Source organism: Pseudorasbora parva, chromosome 6 (genome assembly GCF_024679245.1).
Source record: "Pseudorasbora parva isolate DD20220531a chromosome 6, ASM2467924v1, whole genome shotgun sequence".
Lineage (NCBI taxonomy): Eukaryota > Metazoa > Chordata > Actinopteri > Cypriniformes > Gobionidae > Pseudorasbora > Pseudorasbora parva.
This window is the reverse complement of record NC_090177.1, coordinates 31,420,671-31,442,878: the sequence shown is the minus strand read 5'-3', so window position 1 is coordinate 31,442,878 and position 22,208 is coordinate 31,420,671. Positions and strand designations below refer to the sequence as shown.

Genomic DNA, 22,208 nt, shown 5'->3' with positions numbered 1-22,208 from the left:
TGTCGAAGGAGGATGCCCCGGTGCTTCAGGTGGAGATCGCAGTCCTACTGGCGAAGGAAGCGATCGAGCCGGTCCCTTTTTATAGCCGGTACTTCATTGTACCCAAGAAAATCGGCAAGTTACGGCCGATTTTGGATCTGCGGGTCTTGAACCGGTCCCTTCACAGGCTACCGTTTAGAATGCTAACGCAGAAACGCATCCTCAGGTGCATCCGTCCCCAAGATTGGTTTGCAGCGATCGACCTGAAGGACGCGTACTTTCATGTCTCGATTCTCCCTAGACACAGACCGTTTCTACACTTTGCGTTCGACGGACGAGCAGATCAGGACAAGGTCCTACCTTTCGCGCTCTCCCTGTCACCCTGTGTCTTCAGGAAGGTCGCGGAGGCAGCCATTGCTCCCATGAGAGAGCATGGTGTTCGCATTCTCAACTACCTCGACGACTGGCTGATTCTAGCTCAGTCGCGAGAGCAGTTGTGCGAACACAGGGACATGGTGCTCAAGCACCTCAGCCAGTTGGGGCTTCGGGTCAACTGGGAGAAGAGCAAACTTTGCCCGACGCAGAGAATCTCTTTTCTCGGTATGGAGCTGGACTCGGTCACCCTGACAGCGCGCCTCACCAAGGAGCGTGTCCAGTCGGTGTTGAACTGCTTGAATTCGTTCAAACGCAGGACGGCGGTCACACTGAAACAATTTCAGAGGCTCCTGGGGCATATGGCATCCGCAGCGGCGGTGACGCGGCTCGGATTGCTCCATATGAGACCGCTTCAACACTGGCTACACGACCGTGTCCTGAGGTGGGGGTGGCACAGCGGATCCCTCCGTGTCTTAGTTACACCGAGATGCCACCAAACCTTCAGCCCATGGTCGGACCCTGGGTTTCTACGGGCCGGGGTGCCCTTAGAACAGGTGTCCAGGCATGCGATTGTCTCCACGGATGCCTCATCCACCGGCTGGGATGCCACGTACAACGGGCTTGCAGTTTCAGGTCTGTGGACGGGGCCTCAACTGCAATGGCAAATCAACTGCCTGGAGTTGTTAGCAGTTCGTCTTGCCCTGGGCCGCTTCAAGGCCCCGCTCCAGGACAAGCACGTTCTGGTCCGTACGGACAGCACTGCGGCCGTAGCGTACATCAACAAACAGAGTGGTCTACGCTCCCGTCGCATGTCACAACTCGCCCGCCACCTCCTGTTATGGAGTCAGAAGTATCTGAGGTCACTTTGTGCCACTCACATTCCGGGCCTGCTCAATCGTGCGGCCGACGAGCTCTCACGACAGCCAGTGCTTCCGGGAGAGTCGAGACTCCATCCCCAGGTGGTCCAGCTGATCTGGGACCGCATTGGGGCCGCGCAGGTAGACCTGTTTGCCGCCCCGGACACGGCCCGCTGCCAGTTGTTTTATTCCCTGTCCGAGGGGACCCTCGGCACGAATGCGCTGGCACACAGCTGGCCCTGGGGCCTACGCAAATATGTGTTTCCTCCAGTGAGCCTTATTGCACAGACTTTGTGCAAGGTCAGGGAGGACTAGGAGCAGGTCCTATTGGTGGCGCTGTACTGGCCCAACAGGACTTTCCGGAACTAGTTCCCGGAACTAGTGCTTCTTGCAACAGCACCTCCTTGGCCCATTCAGGGGGTGCTCACCCTGGGGTCTGTGTGGGTCCTAACGCCCCAGTATAGTGATGGGGACACTATACTGACAAAGAGCACCGTCTTTCGGATGAGACGTTAAACCGAGGTCCTGACTCTCTGTGGTCGTTAAAAATCCCAGGATGTCTTTCGGAAAAAGAGTAGGGGTGTAACCCCGGCATCCTGGTCAAATTTGCCCATTGGCCTCCGTCCATCATGGCCTCCTAATCATCCCCATATCCTGATTGGCTTCATCACTAGGTCTCCTCTCCACCAATCAGCTGGTGTGTGGTGAGTGCTCTGGCACAATATGGCTGCCGTCACATCATCCAGGTTGGTGCTGCACATTGGTGGTGGTAGAGGAGATTCCCCCCTTCAATGTAAAGTGCTTTGAGTGCCTTGAAAAGCGCTATATAAATCGAACACATTATTATTATTATTATTCCTCTGAGGAAGGACCTCCTGACTCTGGCACCCGCGTCTGGACCTCTGGAAACTCCATGTCTGGTGCCTGGACGGGATGTGGAGGTTCTAGATGGCCTGCCACAGGCTGTGGCAGACGCCATCACTTCCGCTAGAGCTCCCTCTACGAGGCACCTCTATGCGTTCAAGTGGAACCTGTTCGTCGACTGGTCATCTCGTCGAGAAGACCCCCGAAGGTGTTCGGTCAGGGCCGTGCTTTCCTTCCTACAAGATGGGTTGGAGAGAAGGCTGTCTCCCTCCACCCGCTAGGTGTATGTGGCCGCTATCGCTGCCCATCCCAAACTAGGAGAAGGTACATTTTTTGGGGAAGCACGACCTGATCTTGAGATTCCTGAGGGGCACGAGGAGATTAAATCCGCCTCGCTTCCCCTCTATACCCTCTTGGGACCTTTTCTCTTGTACTTAGTGCACTTCAGAGACCTCCCTTGAGCCTTTGCAGTCAGTGGAGTTAAAAATTCTGTCTCTGAAGACAGTCCTCCTTGTTGCATTGGTCTCTATCAAGAGGGTAGGGGACCTGCAGGCATTTTCGGTCGACGAATCGTGCCTCGGATACGTGCCCATGGTTCCCACCTCTCCCTTCCGGGACCAGGTGGTGAACCTGCAAGCGCTGCCTTCGGAGGAGGCAGACCCAGCCCTGGCTTTTCTCTGTCCTGTCCGAGCTCTTTGGACGTATGGGGACAGAAAGCAAAGCTTAGGACCTCAGACCAGCTCTTCGTATATTATGGAGGACAGCAGAAGGGAAAGGCTGTCTCCAAGCAGAGGATGGCCCACTGGATAGTGGATGCCCAATCTTCTTGGCGTATGTCCCAAGACGTGCCCTGCCCGCCCGGGATTTGAGCCCACTCCACCAAGGGTGTAGCCTCTTCCTGGGCGCTGGCTCGTGGCGCCTCGCTGACAGATATTGTAGAGCTGCGGGCTGGGCGACACCCATAGAACCGATAGCTTCCTGTGTACGCACTCCTCAGAGTCGGTAGAACTGAAGTGCCCGTTCTAGTGTCGGCTTGCTGCGCCACTCCCTTCCCCTTGGAACGGATATTTGCGCTTATATTGCTCCAGTCGAGTTTCCCAGTATGGTGAATCCTGTCGGGTCCTCCGCAACCCTCGGCAATCAGACGTGGCGGAGCGTCTGACACCAGGTCTAACACTTGTATGCAGTGTGGAACTTGTGTTAGGCTGGGTTCCATATGTAGTGACCCCCACGGTGGTCCCATATGTGTATCTGGGCCGGGGCCGCCCCTGGGACTCCTATATGTAGCACTGCCCACGGCCAGTCCATACGTGTATTTCCACACGTTATCTACTTGGGGGGAGTGTGGCTTCCGCAGCGGCCTCCAGGGGCACGCTTTCCCAGCGTTATCCAATAGTCCACTGTTTGGGTCTTGTGGGATAGCAGTAGGGCTCTCCCTGCAGGAAATTCCCCGCCTGCTGAGACGGGGTCCGAGGGACTCCGGCAGGGCGCTGAAAGTGGTAGTAACTGTGGCGTTTTCCATAGGGATCCCCATTCGTCGGTCTAGTTCTGACGTATGTCGAACCTGACCGACTGAAAGGGAATGTCTCGGTTACATATGTAACCCTCGTTCCCTGAAGGAGGGAACGGACACATAAGACCCGTCGCCACGGTTGCTATCACTGCAGTTCGAGCCTTGGTTCGGCTCCTCAGTGAAAAACAATGGTGCGTGGCGATCGCTTGTGCTTTATACCCGGGCAGCGGGGCAGGGTGCGATATGCACAGCACGCATGGCAATGTTCATTGGCCCCATTTTCTAAATTTCGAAGCTGATAGGGACTCCCAGAAGTGATTCCCATTCGTCGGTCTAGTTCTGACGTACGTTTCCGTTCCCTCCTTCAGGGAACGAGGGTTACATACGTAACCGAGACGTTTATATGTACGCCCCCAACATTTGCATCTGTCCGAACATGTTCATTGTCAGCCGGAACTGACAGAGCCGAATCATCGGGAATCAAGGCTATTCATTTTGTAAAAATATATATATTTATATTTTTGAGAACTTAAGTATTATGTTTTTGCATGCTTGTATTTCAGAGTACATCACAGTCACTGTGTACCCTACATTGTGACTAACGTTATATAAACATGAAATATCGTTGACGAAAAAAGACAAGTCTAAAATGTAGACTGAATGACAATTTAAGCAGAACATCACAAATGGAGATGGCTGAAAAGCTGCTTACTTGTTTATTGGTGTTTTCAGATCATCAGCGCGCAAGAGAGAGAGAGATCTTGTGTGTATATGGTTGCCAGATTGGATTGCATTTTTAGGTAAAACACCGGATAGTATACATGTTCTTTTCACAGAAAAGCTCTTTTTGGGGGATTTAAATGACTGAAATCTGGCAACCGCAAGCACGAACGCTCTCTCTCTCGCGCACGCGGATGATCTGAAAACACCAATAAACAAGTAAGCTGCATTTTATCAATCTCCATTTGAGATGGTCTGCTTAAAGTGTGATTCAGTTGGTCTGTGTTCTGTCAGGACTTACGAGCCGCTTCGCTGAACAGCTGAACTGGCCATTAAAATATAAAGTTAATTAAGAAAAATGTTTATAGCATTTTTTTGTTTGTTAAATTTAAGTTTAAATTTTTTTTAAGGGACTACCAAGTGGCCGACATTGAATTAATCACGTTTAATCAATTTAGCCTCTCAAATAAACTCTTGACTTATCTTGCCTATAAAATCCAAACGGATAAAAACGAAACGGCCTACACAATCTAAACAAGTAAAAAATAAAAGAACATGCAGTTTGTCTTATACCTCAAAAAAAAAAACAACAACACAAAAACAATTATATGCTGGAATATGCAGAAATATAAGTTAACACAAGAAAGCCTTTCTTTATTTCATTAAGGGGGGGGGGGGGGTGAAATGCTGTTTCATGCATACTGAGCTTTTTACACTGATAAATACTTGGATTCCCATCCTAAACATAGACAAAGTTTCAAAAACTAAGTTGGATGTTTGATGGAGTATTACTGTGTCAAAAATATCCACAGAGACGGACGTCCTGCTGTTGTTGCTTCTCCTGTTCAATTTATTTCAGCCTCCGGATCTGATTCTGGATCATATATGTATTAGTTGAATCTGATTGATAGCCATGGTTTATTTAGGGTAGCGTTTTCTTCTCCACGCTTGAGGACATCACCGCTTTGTGTGCGCTCGTCATTCTTTAGCTCCGCCAACACGATACGCCTCCAGGCGCTCGTTTTTTTTTTTTTTCGAAAAGACTCGGTACAGCCTATATTTCTTTTTATAAATATAATAAAACTAAAGACTTTTCGGAGATATGAAGGATGCAATACTACTCCATAGGTACTCAAGATTGACTGAAACTGAGTGCCCCCCCCCCCTTTAAAATATGGTGGAATGTGCAGAAAATAGGTTTAATGTTCAACAATTTTCTTCCAGTCTGAGACTGTTCCATTTAATTTAATTTTTTATTGATGCAATATGTGCATAAAGTTAAAATATCAAAACAAGAAAACAAGTTTAAAAATATTATTTGATTTAATTTTAGATGATGCATGGAATATGCAGAAAGAATTGTTTTAGGCTGAAAGGTCTTGCTAGGGATGGGTACCGAAACCCGGTATTAAATCAGCCCTGGTGCTAAATTATGAAAGACCACAGTATCGATAAGCTCTGATGATATCGGTTCTGCTGTCGGTACTGGAGCAATGAAGAAAATACAACTGGGCTACTATTTATAATTGCTTTATAGACGTAATATTGCGAATTCTACCTGTTTTTATAAGCAATAATAATATGAATCAAACTAAAGGCGAAGAGAAAGATACTTGCAGCTAGTAATAGTTTAAAAAGCATTAATCTATTAATTTGTACAGTGAAAACTATGCGGTGTTATTTTATACAGTTCTGTTCAAAATTATTTAACCCCCAATGCTGTAAATGGTTTTATGGAATTGAGTGTACATTTGTAATTGTATTCAGAATGAAATCCTACAAGGACTTCTTAAAGAACCATATGCAACTAAAATGACATCAATTCGTTTTGTAATACAGTAGTAAATGTTTCTTTTGTGAATTCTTCATTGACACAATTATTCAACCCCTTAAAGACTACCCCTGCATCCCAATTTTCATACTATCCATCCTAAATAGTATTCCAAAATAGAATTAGTATGTCCCAAATCGTAGTATGTTGAAAAGAGTATTCCAAAGATTCCCGGATGGTTTACTATTTCCGGTCCGAATTCGAAGTACTTATCAATGTGCACTCTAACGGCTGATATTGCCCACAACCCATTGCGAGTTGGACGAGAATTCGATTAGAACTACAAACGCGGATAAAAAGCGGTAAAAAAACTACAAGCACGATGGATGTGCGAATTCGATGGTTAAGTAGAGAAGTTTAGATAAAGGGGTTTGAGTAACCAACTATCAATATTTATCCTGACAAAAATATATTTATTCAGTGTTGTCCACATTATATTTCACATGCACCAGCATTGTGAACTTTTTTAATGACACGTTTGGCCATTAACTTTTAAATGCATCATTATATTTAAACTGCAAACACATGAGGAGAGTCTCTGACCCACAAAGACCCACACATGGCAGATCAACGAGCGGCTACATTTCTCTCTGATACGGTAGGAGATTAAACTGAATGTGGAGGATTTGAACTGTGACGAATTTGACGATGATTGACAGGGCAGATAAACGGTGACGGGATGCACGTAACTAAGCGACAGAGTCCGTTAAAGATGGCGAAGTAGTATGTCCTGAAGCTTGCATACTTTTCTGCTAAACACTCAAAAGTATGTACCTTTTCTTCACAAAAAGAGTACATACTTTTAGAACGTAGTATAAGTAGGCGAATTGGGACGCAGCATACCACTCTGAAGAACAGAGGTTCATTGAAATGTTTTCAGTCAGGTATTGAAAACACCTGTGGATGTCAGGGAGCAGCAATAAAGCCTAATAAACAGCAGTTAGGCAGCTTTAAAATGACTGTGATACTCAGCTCCTTCTAGACATTTACTGGTGTGGTTACAAACATGGTGAAGTCAAGAGAATGGTCCAGGAAGACAAGAGAAGAGGTGATTACTCTTCACAGGAAGGGCAATGTCTATAAGAAGATTGCAAAGATGTTAAACATACCAAGAGACACCATAGGAAGCCTCATTCGCAAATTCAAGGCAAAGGGTTCAAGGTTGAAGCACTACTTGGTCATGGCAGAAAGAAGATGCTGACTTCGACTGCTGTGCGCTACCTGAAGCGTAGAGTGGAGAAAAGTCCCCGTGTGACTGCTGAGGAACTGAGAAAAGAGTTGTCAGATGTGGGTACTGAAGTTACTGCTCAGACAATACGGCGCACCCTGCGTAATGAAGGCCTCCATGCCAGAACTCCCAGGCGCACGCCCTTGCTGTCTCCAAAGAATAAGAAGAGTCGACTGCAGTATGCCAAAAGTCATGTGGACAAACCACAGAAGTTTTGGGATAGTGTTCTGTGGACTGATGAAACAAAATTCGAACTGTTTGGGCCCATGGATCAACGCTATGTTTGGAGGAGGAAGAACAAGGCCTATGAAGAAAAGAACACCTTGCCTACTGTGAAGCATGGCGGGGGGTCAATCATGCTTTGGGGCTGTTTTGCTTCTGCAGGTACTGGGAAGCTTGAGCGTGTGCAAGGTACCATGAATTCTTTTCAGTACCAGGAGATATTGGATGACAATGTGATGCAGTACGTCACAAACCTGAGGCTTGGGAGACGTTGAACCTTTCAACAGGACAATGATACCTCCATAGTCCACCAAAGCAGGGTTGCAGATTAAAGTTTGGAACATTTTGAAGTGGCCATCGCAGTCACCAGACTTAAATCCGATTGAGAACCTCTGGTGGGACTAAGATTGGACACAGATTGATGCGCAAGCCTAAGAATGTGACTGAACTGGAGGCTTTTGTCCAAGATGAATGGGCGAAGAAACCCGTAGATCGCTGCAAGACACTTGCATCAAGCTATGCTTCACGTTTAAAAGCTGTTATAACTGTAAAAGGATGTTGTACTAAGTACTAAGATTGAATGTCACTTGGGGGTTGAATAAAACTGATAATGATGTGAGCTCAGAAAAGACATTTGTGGTTATTGCATTATAAATGTTATGTTATATTTGTCTGACCTACACGTGCCTCTTTGATTTAATTTAATTGTTAGCAGGATGACTGAATGATCAAAATCAATGTCAAACCGACCAAAACAATCAATTTCAGTGGGGGTTGAATAATTTAGAACACAACTGTATTTAATTATTAGATGTCTTTTCTAGGTCATTACCCAAACAGTATATGTTAGTAGACCTTCCTGAAATGAAAGCACCGTATTCTATTTGTATCTTTGTTTTATTGTATATTTACTGTATTTATTTGTCCATATGTTTGTTCTTTGTTTCTTGTTTTTATCGTATGCAAAAATGCCTGTAAAAATGCACTGGTGAAATGTTTTATATTCGTTTTGATTAAACATTGCTGTTTATTTTGCTATAGATATTTTTCATGTTCAGATTATAAAGCAATGTTTATTATTTTCTTAATGTTTCTTTTTATTGTAATAAAGTCAAGTAACTAGTAAAGTAACTAATTACTTTTGAAAATAAGTAATCAATAACTAATTACTATTTCCAAGTAACTTGAACACCACTGCTCATAGTATCCGGATGAGCAATGTGTTATTCATTTTGGTGCTTGTTTTCTGGGAATAGTGCAGCATTCCAGTGCACTTTCACATGTTGAAGGTTGGGAAAAACACGGGTTACAGGTTGCCTGAAACTCGGCATAACATACCGCTGGAACGTGCGATTGACCAATCAGAATCAAGTATTCCACAGAGCCGTGTTATAATAATATATATGTACAACTTCCAAAAATCTTTTTTTACACTGCAAAATGTATTCAGGATTCAGTGATATGTTTTCTCTGTCTTATGTCTTTATAACAGTAAAGCCAGGAGTGTGTCCAGTCAGATTTTATACAGCAGAAATGTGTCCTGTGATGGATTCTTGGTCATGTGCCGATGACAGTGAATGTGCCAATAATGAGAAATGCTGCAGCAATGGATGTGGACTTCAGTGTATGGCTCCAGTTACAGGTATTATATTATTTTATTATATATATTTTTATTTTAGGGTTAGATTAATTACCGGTTTCATGATAAACCGTGATAAAATGTACTGACGGTTAGTAATATCGTTTTAAATCAAAATCAAATCAAATCCAAAAATCGTGTTTGATTATCACAATTTTGAAAACTCAAAGTAAATCCGGTCCAGCCAGCATCATTCTGGCATAGACGCAGCTGCGACACTGACCGAGCAAATAAATATAGTAAACAATAGGATAATGACTAATTATTCATGCAAGGACACAATTATATACAGAAACGCACATACTGTCTTTCTCGCTGCTTCGCGTTGTGGCCGTGTTACCGCCTCGAGTGTGCATTATTTTTCAAACAATTCAAAGGCTCATCGCCAATTGTTCCTTACATAATCATATCACATTTAGTGCTGTCAATCAATTAAAAAAACTTTTATTAATCAAACATTTTGTCTGTAATTAGTCATGATTAAAAACGCCTGAGTTTCAGTTACTTTCTAAATTATTGTAGAAACAACTTAAAGACAGTATATTTTAAATATTTGTTGTAATGGCATCATTTTATGAATGCATTTATGAATTATCACTGATACTAATACAGCTTCCTGTATCTCTGATTTGTTTTAACAATAATGATAGAAATTAAACATTTATGTATAAGGTATATCAATTTCAACATTTATAAGGCTTTAAAATTATTAATTATAGTGAACTTAAAACAATCCTTACATAAGCCTAGTATAATACATTTCATCTGGCCTTGCAGAAACTAAATAAAGAAAGAGAAATTAAATAATGTAATAAAGTTACAACGCTTTACAATCTTCACTGCATGAATAATAAATTATAATATTTAAATATATCACACACACACACACACACACACACAAACACACACACACACACAGCCTGGCTCCGCCCTCCTACATACTTCCGCTCAAATTTCATTTTCCTTCAGTACTTCGTCTGAGACTGTGGTGTATTCTTAGTAGGGATGTCCCGATCAGGTTTTTTTGCCCTCGAGTCTGAGTCATTTGATTTTGAGTATCTGTTATAATAAATAACATAAATTCTTCACTTTTGGATTTTAGTGCAACAGTAAATATAAAAAAAGTCCGAGACCGAAATTGCGCGGGAAAGAGGAAGTACAACGGCGATATCAAAAGCCTGCCCATACTCTCACAGATGCAGAACAATTAATTATCTTGGTATGAAATAAACAGTTATGTAAATTAAATTAAATTAAATTAAATTAAATTAAATTAAATTAAATTAAATTAAATTAAATTAAATTAAATTAAATTAAATTAAATTAAATTAAATTAAATTAAAGAATCTGCTCCCAAAAATCCCGCAAAATGTCCGTTAGTGCCTCAGTGACCACTTTACTCAGAGAAGACATCGATCTCAGCTGTTAATCATGACGTCACACACCCGTTTTTATAGCATCAAATAACTAACTAAAACTAAACTTATTTAAAAAAACGAACACTTGTAATGAAATCATCGTGATGATAACTGCCTACAATGACACAAACTAACTTTGGGGAAAAAATATTTGAAATGTAATTTGATTGTTTAGTTTGCCTCGTGTCCATTAGAATACACGGAGGCGTGGCTATAATGGGACTGGTCACCTGGGGGCGATCGTGGTGTGGAGGCTTCTATTTCTGAGAGGGAGACTGCAGATTTAAACCAATAGCGTACGACAAAAAGTGACGTCATGCCACACGCGTTGCTGTTTCTGTGTGAAGTTAAAAGGGTCTAACTCTGTGTCACCGCATAACTATTGATGTGTTAAAAAAATAATCCTGATCGGGAGGTTAACATCCGATTCCGATCGAGTCTGAAGTCACATGATCAGGCTCGATTTCTGATCACCTGATTGGATCGGGACATCCCTAATTCTTAGATTTTCCAATCAGCGAACAGAGGGAGTGGCTGAGACCGATGACGTTGATGTTGTGTGCTAGTTTGAGTTGTAGTTCAGTAATGGCGGCGGAGAAAGATGCGAACGAACTCATTCATTCGGTTGTGGCACCGCTGCCGAGGATCCAGAAGTTAAAGCCGGAGCAAGAACAATCTTTGCTGGGGTTTGTTGGTGGCCATGATGTTGTGGCCCTCCTCCCCAACAGGGTGAATTCTGGAAAAGTTTGATTTTCCAGCTCGCTCCGTTAGTGGTGAAGGAGTTTGCTGAAGCCATATTCGGACGATAATTGTTTCTCGTGGGGTCGAAGGTATTGTCAATAAAACTGAACACTGTCATTATGAGCTGTATTGTTAATATTAAGGCACTGATTTCTGTGATCACTGAATTGTTTTACACAAACATGTTTTAAGAACATGAAATAACAAAGTTATGAGGACTATCTTATGCTGCACTTAGAGCAGCGCGCGGTAGTAACGTAATGCACGACGCGCTGTAAATGATAAAGGATCAAATGAACGTAAAACCACTTAAAGACAGAAAATAATTAAAACATACGTGCCCGTTACAAAGGGACTTTAAGTCACAATTAGACTAATTTAATTTTGTAGTTTTCTCTATTGTTACTGACATTATGGTACGAGTCCACTGCCTGAAAACCTCACGACACCTGATTCATACCTAGCGGCTGATCTGTGATGGTAGGATGCAGTATCTGGCCAATCCATCCAGAACTCATGCCCTGTAGTTTAGGTTCTGACGCTCATCGCATGCCAGATGATTAATTAAATAATCTAATACCTTTAGGAACATGTATTCTATTGCTACAACTGGTCGTGGCTATTTATTTGCAGCTTGTGAACAAATGCATGAGCACATCGGTAGGTCATGCAAGTTTACGTACTGATTTAATAAGGCCATATTTCTTGTAAATGATCGTTTCACATTTGTCTAATTGTGACTTTAAGTCCCTTTGTAATGGACACGTATGCTTTAATTATTCTTAATTATTCAGTCTTTAAATGGTTTTCTTTGCGTTCATTTTATCCTTTATCATTCACTGCATTATTGCCGTGCGCTGCTTTTTTAAATTTATTTATTTATTTATTTATTTATTTATTTATTTATTTATTTATTTATTTATTTATTTATTTATTTATTTATTTATTTATTTATTTATTTATTTATTTATTTATTTATTTATTTATTTATGTTTTGTATTATTATTTAAAGTATCAAGATTTACAAACAAATAATGTTGCATAAAATCAACTTCTTCGAAATACAGATACAGAAAAGATATAGCCTGAGGGAGCAGCTTATACAAACAGGGGAAAAAATAATAATAATATGCATTCGTAACAAAAATAAAAATAATTTATAAGGAAAAAAAAGGTAGGCAATTATAACATGACATGAGGGGAGAATCCAGTCATTGTTCAGCTATTAACCTCATTTGAGAAGTGTTTTAGTGTACACGCTGCTCTAAGTCCTTAGCAGCAAGGCACGCAGTAATGGCGGCGCTGCTTTACTTCCGTGTTTCGCCGGATTTGTGTATATCGCTTCAAAAATCACTGTTTATAATCCTAATAATTTTGACCACTGCAGAGCACCGTACAGATGCGCTTTGCTGTTATTTAGATGCATTTATAGACTTTTTTTCTTTAAAATGCTGGCAAGTATTTACAAGAGCAATATATTTTATCACCACTAAAACTAATTAAAATAAAAGCACAAACATTTGAATTGGGCTGTTATTTACAGTAGCATTAATTCTAATCATACTAAGCATGTGATTTATTTACAGCATTAAATCGTGTTACGGACCACATGAGCAAGCGCGTTCCAGTTTACAAAACTCTCCCATCCACCGTGAATAAAACACAATCCGAATGCACAAGTTTTAGATTTTATCCTATGGTTTTTTCACTGAGGTGGCCTGCACATTTATTATGTATATATCTATTTATTATGACGGATGTCCATGTGTGAAACAGGCGCAGGGTGCATGACATGCGTCACAACGAAATGTTAGCGATTGGTTATGGCAGATCTAGTGGCGGTGGGCAGATCCAATAGTTTTAAACTTTAACAGAGTACCCGCCTTCGTGAAAATAAATGCTTGTCAATGCAGAGAGGTCAGACTCTGTACAAATGAAATGTACAAGCATGTGGTAAGACCAGGCTACACACAGCACCCCATATTGACAGAAAAATCATAGAATTGTTGACATTTTTGCAGATTTATTATAAAAGAAAAACTAAAATATCACATGGTCTTAAATATTCAGACCCTTTGCTCAGTATTTAGTAGAAGCACCTCTTTTTTGGAAAGATGCAACAAGTTTTTCACACCTGGATTTGGGGATCCTCTGCCATTCCTCCTTTCATATCCTCTCCTGTTCTGTCGGGTTGAATAGTAAACGTTGGTGGACTGCCATTTTCAGGTCTCATCAGAGATGCTCAATTGTGTTTAAGTCAGGGCTCTGGCTGGGCCATTCGAGAACAGTCACAGAGTTGTTGTGAAGCCACTTCTTCGTTATTATAGCTGTGCGCTTAGGGTCATTGTCTTGTTGGAGGGTGAACCTTCGGTCCAGTCTGAGGTCTTGAGCACTCTGGAGAAGGTTTTCGTCTAGGATATCCCTGTACTTGGCCGCATTCAGCTTTCCCTCGATTGCAACCAGTTGTTCTGTCCCTTCAGCTGAAACACCCCCACAGCATGATGCTGCTACCATCATGCTTCACTGCTAGGACTTTATTGGACAGGTGATGAGCAGTGCCTGGTTTTCTCCACACATATTGCTAAGGATTAAGGCCAAAAAGTTGGTCCCGGTCCCATCAGAACAGAAAATCTTATTTCTCACCATCTTGGAGTCTTTCAGGTGTTTTTTTTTAGCAAACTCCATGCAGGCTTTCATGTGACCTGCACTGAGGAGAGGCTTCCGTCAGGCCACTCTGCCATAAAGCCCTGACTGGTGGAGGGCTGCAGTGATGGTTGACTTTCTACAACTTTCTCCCATCTCCCGACTGCATCTCTGGAGCTCGGCCACAGTGATCTTTGGGTTCTTCTTTACATCTCTCACCAAGGCTCTTCCCCTGATAGCTCAGTTTCCCCAGACAGTCAGCTCTAGGAAGGGTTCTGGTCATCCCAAACATCTTCCATTTAAGGATTATGGAGGCCACTGTGCTCTTAGAAAATGTGAGTAGAGCAAACGATTATCAGTTTAAACTAAAGGGCTCTATAGTGTTCCTACCAAACTTACCAAAGATTCAGTGATCCATGGATAATGACATGCAGCCAGGAATCGTGTTTTCCTGACATTTTTATGAACCTGATTTCAACTGATTTATAACTGTCATTAATTTTTCGAGTGAATCCAGCATGTATATGCGTCAGGGATGGAAATTAGCACCCGCCACCAGCCATATTTTTTTCCAGATTTTAAGTTGTGGCGAAAGGTAACGAAATAGGTTTTATTTTATTCTTCTGTAGCTGTTACTCTAAAATCAGGAGTTTTATATATTATCACGACAGCTAGAGGTCTATCCATGTTAAATATAGATCTGGGTCGCTAACGACCTGAATATGTAAGAATGTTTGGTGAAACAGTCATGCATTTAAGGGTTAATTGCATTTTATTTAATTTTATTTAATTACATTTTATTTTATTTAATAACTTTTATGTCAAAGATACAGGAGACACATAGCAGCATATACAATCTGTTGTTTAATATCTGCTTGTATTGCCTCATGACTGATGAAACATTTGCTTTGTGTGCAGTAGAATTTTGATGCATCCCAATGCATCGTAGAATCGAATTGAATCGAATCGTTACCTGGTGAATCGTAATCGAATCGAATCGTGAAGGCAGTGCCAATGCACACCCCTAGTGTAGAGCCAGAAGACGCGAATGAGAACTTGCGCGTGCTGAATGATCTGTCTCTGTGCATCATCCGAAAGCATGCACACATCTCACAGCGCGCAAATATTGAATTATCTTTCAAGTCTTGTGCTTAAACGGACAAACTCACACAAGAAGTATGTCAGCATATCCACCTTGATAAGTATCCTAGCAGACATAGTCTGTATATGCCTTATGTGAACTTTATACTGTCGAGAAAGATGATGCATATCCCTGCATTAGCTCTTAAAGGGGAATTTACTAGCCTTTACTGCTGTCTGTTTAATGTCAAACAAAAGAGAAGGACATCACTCACTGCTCTTGATTGAATAGCTTGTGTAAGTTTAATAAGGATTAATCTTTCATTTAAACAGTTCAAATATGCAGTTTTTTGCAGTCAATTTCTGTACCTTTCTGCAGGCCTGTACATTATTATTTAATGTACACGAGTGAAGTCAAGTTAAACATTTTAGTTAAAATATTATTTTATACTGTCCAGTGTTGCAATGTTGCAAACTATTTGCATAATTTATAATTGATTTATTATTTGAAACTTGCAATGCCTTGATTTTTAGTAAAGTTACACAGTCATAGCCATAAATGCAATGGTACTAATAATTGGCATATTTTCTTTCGGTGTTTCGGTTTTCGGCCTTGGTTTCCTCTTTTTCGGTTTCAGCCAAGAATTTTGATTTCGGTGCATCCATACTGACTACCTAATATTCTGCTCGGTATATCGTCAACACGCTTCAGAATATGCCAAAACAAATAGTTTCATTGTTGGAACTAAAAATGTAAAACTGGAAGCCATAAAAGACAAAGAATCAACCAGATCAAAAAGAGCACAGACACCTACTCATGTAATGAAATGCATATCATTACACATTGCACATTGTATAGCAAACAATTACACATTGTCGATTAAAAACAAGAAAGTGGATGTTAAAAACAGTGAGAGGCTGGTAGATTTTGAAATCCACCAGCCACAGTGGCCGGTGGACAAAAAAGTTAATTTCCATCCCTGATATGCGGATGGGTCGTCAGTGTATTGAAGTGTGTATGTGGTAATATACTTTATAATCACTAAAAGCTGTCACTCATTCAATAAACGCAATCTCGCAGTTATATTTATTAATAAATAAAGCTGGTATTTATTCTATTGGACATGGACATGTCCAAATCATTCATTTAACATATTTAAAGGGTTAGTTCACCCCAAAATTAAAATTGTCATTGATTCCTCACCCTAATCTCGTTTGACACCTGTGAGACCTCCGTTCATCTTCGGAACACAAATGAAGATGTTTTTGTTGAAATCCGATGGCTCAAAAAGGCCTTCATTGACACCAATGTCATTTCCTCTCTCAAGACCCATAAAGGCACTAAAGACTTCGTTACAAAGCCCGTCTCACTACAGTGGCTTTACAATAATTTTATGAAGTGACTAGAATAGTTTTTGTGCACAAAAATATCTAACATTTTGAATCAGTGTATCGATTCATGATTCGGATCGAAATGATATCACGTGACTTTGGCGATCTGAACTGCTGACACTGATTCATTAAGCTCAGCTTTACAAAGCAGTGTTTTGAAATCTGCCCATCACTATACAAGTCGTTATTTAGTTTAGTTTTTTTGAGCACAAAAACTATTCTCGTCACTTCATAACATTATTGTAGAGCCACTGTAGTGAGATGGACTTTGTAACGACGTCTTTAGTGCCTTTATGGGTCTTGAGAGAGGAAATGACATTGGTGTCAAAGAAGGCCTTTCTGAGCCAACAGATCTCATCAAAAATATCTTAATTTGTGTTCCGAAGATGAACGGGTGTCGAACGACATTAGGGTGAGTAATTAATGACAGAATTTTCATTTTTGGGTGAACTAAACCTTTAAAGGAGCACTAGGTAACTTTTCAACCATCATAATATATTTTCATAGCTTGATGGGGTCTGTATCGTTTTTAATCGTACTTTTAAACTTCGGGTTTCGGGTAGTAACCCGAGAACAAAAAGAACTACAAAATTTGACTGCTTTACGGCATATGCCATGCACTTCCACCAACACCCACACTTCCTTAAATTCGGACGTGCGAGCCCAACTTTGTTCGTCGGATAATATAGTCATGTCCGAAGCAGCACAGACAAATAAGAAAGAAATGGTTTTGTTGGAGGAAAGCAATAAGAGGAAACGAAAAAGTGATGTGATTAAAGGCAGGACGAGAATCAACATTGGACCAGCGTTTGCTCGTCGGCGTGAGCTGAAGGAGGCGTGCCCGACCGATGCTGTCATGCTTGTTATGATGATTACCTACCACTCAAACATTGAATTGAAGGATCATATAGATTCTGTAAAACGGTAACCAATAGACTACTATCATGACGCTGGCTTTTAAACGTGAGCATCGTGATTATTTGGCGTTTGAAAAAAATAAAACTCATGAAATTATAGTCATAAGACATGCTGAAACATGCCACTGACTGTACCTGGGATGAAGACATTTCACACGCGACGTCAGAAGAACACCTGCATGTGAACTCCTCCTGCAGTGTTCAGGGTAACTGTTAGTGCTGCACCAACCCGCGGCGCCACTTTTATGAAGTTATTTGGCCCGCCCCGCACCACTGTATATATTTTTACAACCCGCCGCGCACCCGCGACCATTAAATAGACATACGGGGTCCGCGGGTTATGAGACGACCCGCGCATCACTAGTTCAGGGCTATCAGGGTTGTCATGTCAACAAAAGCACATGCGATGGCATCTCCTGTTGAAGGATGACAGATCTTACGACAGTAGTTGAGGACATTATTTTTTCCAAACTGTAGGGGGACCCCGAGAGCAAAAGTTGCCAAGTGCTTTAATATTGGGCGAATCTATAAGTTATGACATTTGAACATTTAATAAAAAAGTAACACATTACACATTACTAATTACCTAGTAATTAGTCACTTTCCCTGGTAATTAGTTACATTTGTAATGATGTAACTCAGTTACTATTTGTAACTATAACTAATTACTTTTTTTTAAAGTAACATGCCCAACACTGTATATTATTGGTATATATTTCACAAGAAATAACTATATAACACTTACAAAAATATTTTTTTTTTTACAAAGAAAAATTCTTTCAGCATTCAGTGATATGTTTTCTCTGTCTTATGTCTGTATAACAGTAAAGCCAGGAGTGTGTCCATTCTATCGTTTTAAACCACGATTGTGTGACATGATTCGTTACAAGAGGGAGCTGAATACTTGTACCGATGACAGTGACTGTGGCGAGAATGATAAATGCTGCAGCAATGGATGTGGACTTCAGTGTATGGCTCCAGTTAAAGGTATTTATGTTAGTGTAATTTAAATTTAGTGCTACCAATCAATAAAAAAAATACAAATTATTTACACATTTTTCTGTAAGTAATCACAAAAACATAATTAACAACACAAAGAATATTTGTTTAATAACATCATTTTACGAATGAAAGCCATTAGCACAGATACCATTAATAATTTTTCTCATAATTTTAACCATCAATTATAGGCATTCAGCATTAAAGTATAATTGAAACCCACCAATTTGAACATTTATTAGGCTTTAAAAAATATATCATCTTTTAATTTAAGCGAACTTAAAACAATCTTCACGTAAACCCATTGTAATAAATGTCACATTTATCTGTGGCTTTAATATATCAGGGCTCATTTGTTTCTATTGGCCCAGTGAGACCGGTTCAGATTTTTACTTTAAATACTAAAATGCACAAACACTTATTGTTTTCATTGTTTTTTTTACCCATGTAACCATATACTTCATTCCGTTTCTGTATATTTAGACGGGCTACGTCTACATTAATCCGGATAGATTTGAAAAGTTTCTCATCCACACTGAAACATCAGAAACGCCAAATTCAACTTACTGCGCATGCGTAAAACCACATAAAAGCTCACTGAGATGATACAGACATCATAAAGTTATCACAATTCTTCTGGCAGGATCATTTTATTTAGCACAATTCTCATCATTCACTGACATGTCCAGGTCGCACTCGCGTTTGGTCTAAAACGCAACTTCACTCGTGTTTTTACCACATTACCACAGGACAGAAATGTATATTTTCTGCATTCATTGCAGGACTGTGATGTGAAGTGTGCTAAGTAATTTATTTTAGCAACGTGTGAAAGTGAATAGCACATAACTGGAACAATAATAGACATATATTGGGACAATATGCGTCACATGACTTAACATGCGTCATCATTTTCAAATATCTCCATCTTCACAATCCACACTACGACGCAAAGAAGGAGTTTTAAAAATGAATCCACTTTGGGGACCGTTTTCAAAAAGCTACGTTTTTGTTGACTGAAAATGGCGTCTCAGTGTGGCTGGAATGACAAAACGGAGAGAAAAATATGCGTTATCAAACGAAAACGTATAAGTGTCGACATGGCCTAGTGTGTCAGATTAGGGAGACATACAAAATGTGCAGGGCTGGGGCGCCTTCAGGACAGGTTTGAAAACCACTGTATAGCGAAAGCAAGGCAAGTGGACTTTGACCTCAATACCAAAACTACTTCTGGGAAATAATTGGACTCAAAGTTTTGAGTTTAAATAAATATTGTATCTCACTCCCTTGAAATTAACGTAAAGCTTCCACTAAGAAAAATTACAAGTGACTTTGAGCCAAAGACAAATAAACAAGTTCAGACAAGACTAGGGTGATATTTAAGGGATAATAATGTATCTTCATTGAACACTTATTACACAGATTTTCTTTGCCACATAAATAACTACGGGGACCTATTGAATTGAGATTCATGTTTAAATCTTAATTGTTATAAATCCATTTTGTACAGTGTAAAAAACAATCATCCAGACAAGATGATCACAAGAAGTTATAGTAGTATTATTAGTAAAGTCAAATTATTTAATTTCTAATACAATCAAAAACAGTCGCAAGACACAAGTTGAAACGAGAGAACTCATCCGTTGTGATGAGTGGATGTGCGCCGTGTTATAATGCGTTGCTATTGATGACGGACGGCCATTATAAGGAAGGAAATCCCACAGAATTTAATCTTGCTTTTAAAAAAAGTGCATAGAGCATTTATTTTTTATTGATTTGCAAATATAAAACTTGCAACACTTTCATCTCATTTGAACAAAACCATGGTAATATTGATAATCATGATAATTTGTTTCATTATAATCATGATATATTTTTTTTTTATACAGTTCCAATCCGGCGTTATGATATAAATCCTGCCCAACCACCTGAGGCCATGCAGTGAACCGTGCTGATTTAACCACAAGTAATAAGAGTCATTATATATGTTTCAGGGAAATGGGAGCTATTTTACTTAAATCAGGGAGTTCTTTTACTTGGGTCAGTTCAATGCTTCATTTATGTATGCTTCTGTAACCCTGTAACCAAAATGAGTGTGTTGAAATAACAGAAGCATATGGACATGGCTAGATGGCTAAATAAACAAAGTTACCCCATGACCTACACGCTGAATTATTCCAAAAAATAAATTGTGCTTTGCCAGGTTGTTGCTGAATTGCACAAATGTAGAACAAATCATACTAAAGAAAAATGATGTGCTGAGTCATGTTACCTTTGCCATGTACCTATCCTATATAAACTCTTGTATTCCGGTGAGTCTCTGTGATTAAAGCATAAAGAAAGGCATCGTTTGGAGTCTGTCTGATTACTGCTCTACTCTAGAGATCTTACTTCTATTCTCAAGTGATAGTGCTGAAGTGGAGATCTGAGGCCGGTGGCACCAGCTGTGTGTAAGTTAAGTTACAACTTATGCATTATTAAATATTTTTGCATTGCACCATTAAACTTAGTTGAAATAAGCTAATAAGCTCTTGATTTACATGACAGATTTCCATTATTTACATGAAATGCTGACATTTACACTTATATTTTAGCTCTTTAACATGAACCTGTGCAAAACTGTGTGCCGCTGCATAACCAATAAATGTAATTGCTTTTGTTTTTTTTATTATTTCAGCATATATTTGGAAATGTATTTTTACCGTTGGTTACGTGAGGCAAAATAAGTTATAATAATGAAGGATAAACTGAAATTCAGAGCATTTCAACAACTTTTTCTCACGTATTTGAAGGCTGCTATTGGATCATTGAGGGTAAAAATTGTGTTATGTGACTACGCATTACTTTATGGAGAGCTTACGACCTACTAGCTACGTTCTACCTTAAGATCAAATGGTGCAACCGAAAAAAAGAGTTAGTTACAAACCAGCTACTAGTTACTAAGCCTCTAGTGTGGACTTTACATTCAAATTTAAGAAAGAACTTGTGACCGACTGGTGACACCCTGACCTGTGGAGCTAGTGGAGAGACATATAGAGCACATATACAGTCTTGTTCAAAATAATAGCAGTACAATGTGACTAACCAGAATAATTAAGGTTTTTAGTATATTTTTTATTGCTACGTGGCAAACAAGTTACCAGTAGGTTCAGTAGATTCTCAGGAAACAAATGAGACCCAGCATTCATGATATGCACGCTCTTAAGGCTGTGCAATTGGGCAATTAGTTGAATTAGTTGAAAGGGGTGTGTTCAAAAAAATAGCAGTGTGGCATTCAATCACTGAGGTCATCAATTTTGTGAAAAAAACAGGTGTGAATCAGGTGGCCCCTATTTAAGGATGAAGCCAACACTTGTTGAACATGCATTTGAAAGCTGAGGAAAATGGGTCGTTCAAGACATTGTTCAGAAGAACAGCGTACTTTGATTAAAAAGTTGATTAGAGAGGGGAAAACCTATAAAGAGGTGCAAAAAATGATCTCCAATGCCTTAAAATGGAGAGCAAAACCAGAGAGACGTGGAAGAAAACGGAAGACAACCATCAAAATGGATAGAAGAATAACCAGAATGGCAAAGGCTCAGCCAATGATCACCTCCAGGATGATCAAAGACAGTCTGGAGTTACCTGTAAGTACTGTGACAGTTAGAAGACGTCTGTGTGAAGCTAATCTATTTTCAAGAATCCCCCGCAAAGTCCCTCTGTTAAAGGCATGTGCAGAAGAGGTTACAATTTGCCAAAGAACACATCAACTAACCTAAAGAGAAATGGAGGAACATTTTGTGGACTGATGAGA

The 22,208-nt window shown here is 40.3% G+C and overlaps 1 long non-coding RNA gene across 1 annotated transcript; it reads left to right on the top strand.

The window, feature by feature from the left end:
• Positions 1-9,152: 9,152 nt before the first annotated feature.
• Positions 9,153-21,510, top strand: LOC137078897 (uncharacterized). Its single transcript, XR_010905369.1, has 3 exons — positions 9,153-9,231; positions 18,245-18,406; positions 20,305-21,510. It is a non-coding gene; the product is annotated as an uncharacterized lncRNA (long non-coding RNA).
• Positions 21,511-22,208: the final 698 nt, after the last annotated feature.